This window comes from Temnothorax nylanderi, unplaced genomic scaffold (assembly GCF_030848795.1).
Source record: "Temnothorax nylanderi isolate EJ_2023f unplaced genomic scaffold, tnyl_v1.0 TNYL_tig0396_pilon, whole genome shotgun sequence".
In the NCBI taxonomy this organism is placed as follows: Eukaryota; Metazoa; Arthropoda; class Insecta; order Hymenoptera; family Formicidae; genus Temnothorax; species Temnothorax nylanderi.
The window spans coordinates 106,187-111,976 of NW_027249458.1; positions in this window are offsets into that span (position 1 = coordinate 106,187).

Sequence of the window (5,790 nt, forward strand, 5' to 3'; positions counted from 1 at the left end):
TCCGCGAGTGTTACTTCTGTAGTAACTTACTCAATGTATCGTAACTCACAAAGTTACTACAGAAGTAACGTTTGCGTAGTGACAGAACAGACAGACAGACAGACAGACAGATAGACAGTTTTTATTACAATCTGACATCTTTTTATTTAAAAATAGAAGTCTTGTTTACTACTGATTTGTATTTATATTTCTTGTACATAGGTGCATTTACATTCGTGAATAAAAATAGCATAAAGAAGAAAATTGTCAAAAAAGTCGTATAAACAATTGCCATTAGAAGTACTACTTTTACAGGTATACAGATTATTGGCCAATCATATTTCGGCTGTCTGGCTTTGTCAATTATTTATCGATCAAAGAAAAAGATTAAAATACTTGTAATATAATAGGTAAATATAGGTAAACGAATAGATTACAAATACTGAAATGTTTTTGATATTTTTAAATATTGATATTGTCGTATTGGCACAAGTTATAATATTTCTCTGTGTAACCATTAATATATTACTGATATAATGGTAATGAATCATAAATGTACTTTATTTCAATACTTTTTATTGATAACGTTAATGAATAAAAATTTGCAATTTTTATGATATGCATTATGTGGTATTATATACACAAGAAGCACCTAATTTGTTTTTTTTTCATGTGCCCATGTAGGGCATGAGTACTAACACATTGATAATGAACGATTTAACGACAAGCAACGATTCATAACATGGTTGGCCAATCTTTATACCTGTAAGAATATTGTTTGAAATTAAAAATGACACGTACTTATTGATCACTTTTTGAACAATTTTTGTACTGCAGTCCTTTGATGCGCATATTTTGGAACATTCTATTTCAGAGCTCGGCAAGAAATGCATTTCTCGGCCGATTTTCAGCTGGCTCCGCTTAGCGCTTACCTCGTTGTCCCGCGCACTGTCTACAGCCTTGTGTCCACATTACTAGAAATCGCTCCAAGATCTCGAACGGAGAAAGAATTAACTAATCGTATTGGTCAATTGCTGAATTATTCTGATATTTTTAGTATCGGGACACAAGGCTTACGAGCCGCTCGAGGCTCAGGCGCGTATAATTTGTAAACAATAGCTTTTCATGTCACCCATGAGGTGTCTATTGTGGACACGGTTTTTTTTTTAAGTGGCATCCCCAGTAGGGCTAATCCACTGATGACTGAAACGACTCTTTAACTAATTGAACAGAAGCAGAATTCAATAATTATTAAAATAAAGAAAATTCAGGGCGACTTTCGGGATTTTTTACAAGCGAAAGCGGGAACATTGATCTGCATATTGCACGTATCAAGCCGCATAAGACGCGGTAAAAAATCGCCGATGTCAATTAATCACCGACATGCAATATGCAGATCGATGTTTCCGCTCTCACCTGTAAAAAATCCCGAAAGTCGGCCTAAATTTTTTTTATTTTAATAATTATTGAATTCTGCTTCTGTTCAATTAGAGGGTCGTTACAGTCATCAATGGATTAGGCCTACTGGAGATACCACTTAAAAAAGAAACGTGTCAACAATATTACCTCATAGGTGACATGGAAAGCTATTGTTTGCAAATTATACGCGTTTGAGCGGCTCGTAGACTGCGCGCGAGACGATGAGATGAAGGGGAGCACTAGACGAAGTCAGCTGAAAAAAAGCTGAAAAGAGAAATGTATTTCTTGCCTAACTCTGTTCTATTTCATGTACCTCACAACAAACATTTTAACAAAATTTCTATTTACAATTAAATACAAAAAAAAATGTGAAATAAAAATATCATAAATGAGAATGATAAGCATTTGTCTTCCACGAGACGTAACATAAAATTACATGATACACTAAAAGTATAAGAAATTACATAATTTTGAATATTAGAATATATGATTCATTCTGTCAAATAAGTCTTTTTTACCTCATGGTTTCAAATATTTTCAAAATTTTTTATTTTATTTGTTAATCGAAAAATCACAATCAAATGTCTTCTGATTTTTTAAGTAATTTATGAAGTTATAAGAAATAATATTTGATTTCTTCTTTATTATATTTGTTTCTGTCTAAAATGTTATCGATTTATTTATAAATAATTTATTTACAAATTTATTTATAAATTAAGTAACGTAAATGAAATTTTTTCTTTTGTTATATACTCTCCAAATATTGTTACAATTTTTTAATTAATTTTTTTCTCAATTATCGGCAAAAAATCGCTAAAACTTGTTCTTTTTAATTTGTTCTCTGTCAGTTTAACTCGATAAATTTTGACAAAAATTTTTTTAAATATCCATATTCAGCTCAATGTCTATATCTACAGAAAGAAATTGTTGGAGCAGCTATTATATTAGCAGCTAAGATATAAAAGTTTGCGATTATAAAATTTTCTTATTTCAAAATTTTATTTGTAAATTTTCCGATGTATCAGATTTTTTTGGAATAACGTTTGCGTTGATAACAATTTTTTCTTGCTTTTACAGACAAAAAATTAATAATTTACACAATAGGAATATTCATATTTTGGCAGTCAATCGTTGGTAAACAATTTCTTTGTCTAAATAGACATTGAACTAACGAATATTTTAAACAATTGTCTTTATTGGATGGATTGAACTGAGACAGAAAAAATAAAAACTACAAAGGACCGCACTTTTTCTATGTAAAATAGATCCCGACTAATTTACTTCAAATTCCGTATACAATTAGACGTATCATTAGGTAGATCAATCACACAAATTTGTTCAAAAAATCACTTTTTCGAGCTGTTGAAGCGATATATCTTATAATGATACTGAGTCCGTATTATACGATATTTTGAGTTTTGCATTGGAAATAATACGCGTAAAAAAGAAAGAGATGTAACGATATCTAGAATTATATATATTCTCGTTTTTGGAGATTTCTCGTGATACTTTATTTGACCAAAAAACGCATATTCGAAAAGTACGAATTGGAGAAGTGTGAGTAACATACAATCAAACTATTGTAATATTTTGTATGGAAATATATAATTAATCCATGACGAGATTGACATAGAAAACGATATGATTTCAACTTTGTCATGGAAGCACTTCTCAAATCTGAGGTTTTGGGTCAAATAGAATATTGAGAAATCTTCCAAAATTGAGAATATATATAATTCTAGATATCGTTACATCTTTTTTTTTAATATAAATGATTTACAATGCAAAATATCGTATAATACGAACGCTGCATCATTATCAGGTATATCGCTTCAACGACTCGAAAAAGTAATTTTTTTGAAAAAATCTTTTTTTAATTTCATCTACCTAATGATACGTCTAATTGTATACGGAAATTGAAGAAAATCAGTCAAGACCTATTTTTTCACTTCTAAAAAGAGTATCTTATCGATACTCGAATCTATCGAAGTATTGTTGTCGCTTTTCCGCGATGCCGATTGGTTCTCTAGTTGCGCTTACTTTATGTCATAGCATATTTGGACAGTTTTGTGGTTATAGTATAATAGTAATAGTATAATATATTTTAAAGCTAAATGGCGCGCGCGTAACGCGCTTCTGTGATTTCTAGTACATAGAAAAAGAGCGGGGTCCTTTACGTTTTTTTTTGACGATAACAGAGAACAGTATAAATAAAAAAATTTGTTACTGAAGTATTTGGAAAGTATATGAGAACAAAAAATTTATATTACTCTATCGATAATTTTTTCTACACAACGTAGTACAGAAGAACCAAAATATGAATTATAAACAGGAAGATTTTGATGATGTCATTTTTCAGCAGGCAAAAAAATATTTCAGACCCCGAAGTAAAAAAGTAGCTTATTTGATTAAATGTATTTTATTAAATTCAACATTTATGTAATTTCTTATTACTTTTAGTACATAATGTAATTTCAAGCATACATCGTGTAGCAGACAAATGGTTCAATCATTGTCACTTTATAATAAAACAATGGTTTTCAAAAATTGTATAAGTATGTTATTTTTTTTAACTATTACATAACGTCAAAATACACTGGTTAACAAAATTATTGCAACACTAAATTCATATTCAAATTTCTAATAAGCATAACTCCGTCATATTGTCGTATTTGAAATTTTTTTTTAGAAAATAAAGTCTGTACAAGGAATATTCGCTAAATATTGAAATTATTTTCGTCACCTTCTGCTATCTAAATTTTTTCGCAAATGTCATGATAACCATCGTAAAATAAATACAATAAAAGATCTAGCGATTGTTTTTTAGTACAGATTAAAAGAAAAGTTTTTCAAATACGACAATTCCTCGCAGAGATATGCCTATTTGAAGTTATGCGAAATTTTGATATAAATTTAGTGTTATGATAATTATGTTAATCAGTGTAATATTAAAAATTCTAGATATTGTCTTTCGTGATTTAGAAGAAGTAGAACCTCTGAAAAATAAGAATGCAGTCCTTTGCGTAACTTCTTGAATTGAAAATTGTATACAAGTGTTATATATCTTTGTAGTTAGTACTTATAATTGTAATAATATAATGCCAGATGCGTCTATTCTGACGGTACTGGTTGCATGTGAAATAGTAGTTACAAAAAAATGCCAGAAGCGTCTATTCCGACGGTAATGGTTGCATGTAAAATAGTATTTACAAACAAATGCCAGAAGCGTCTATTCCGATGGTACTGGTTGCATGTAAAGTAGTAATTAGAAACAAATACCAGAAGCGTCTATTTTGACGGGACTGGTTTATCAAGAGACACGGTAGTGTCTCGTGCCAAGTACACGCGGAGCGAGACCGACCGTGACTCTTTTACGCGACGCGACGGGTTGCGAGTACCCGAGATGTTGAGATCTCGATAACGAGTGAACGGATCAAGTTTTAAGTAGGCTTGATCGATAGTTTGGGGTCGAAAAGGGGGGGGTTTCTCTCATAATATTCCGCTACGTGCCCTACGAGCGGAGATATTGCGACGCAAAGTCCAAATGTGAAAATTTATTTTTAAGATACGTCGTTCAGATACGTCGACCGTTTCTCATCATGCCATGCCATCATTTCATTGGCTGGAGTCGCGTCACTTTCACTTTTTCGACGCTGGCGGCGCAGGTATCGCCAGTTTCGATATCGCGCGCGTATTTCGATCGATCTAGTAGGTAAATTAAATTAGGTCGATAGACTTATCGGTCAGGAGGAAGATTTCTATTTAGGTAAATTAGGTATATATATAATACATATTTAGTCAATTGCTTCATGTTTATCTGGAGAGATTTCGTATCCTTACATCGTATTACCACCGCTGCCGGAAAAGAAGGAACCCTACGCTTGGCAGAAAGTGCCGCTAGGGAATTTTTAAGTCGATTCTTATGAATCAAGCTTGAATTCGATGTCTAGGTATCCTAGGTTGCCGATGACGAGGTCCAGATAGTGCGCTTCATAGTTTTCGGTGTCCAGGTGTAATAATACGTTGAATTCGATGTCTACGTGTCCCAGGTTGCCGATGACGAGGTCCACATAGTGCGCTCCGTAGTATTCGGTGTTTACGGTGTATTAATACTTTGAATTTGATGTCCACGTGTCCCAGGTTGCCGATTGCGGGATCCAGATAGTGCGTTTCATAGTTTTCGGTGTCCAGGTGTAATCGTACGTTGAATTCGATGTCTAGGTGTTCCAGGTTGCCGATGACGAGGTCCACATAGTGCGCTCCGTAGTTTCGTGTCCCAGGTTGCCGATGACGAGGTCCACATAGTGCGCTCCGTAGTTTTCGGTGTCTACGTGTATTAATACCTTGAATTCGATGTCCACGTGTCCCAGGTTGCCGATGACGGGATCCAGA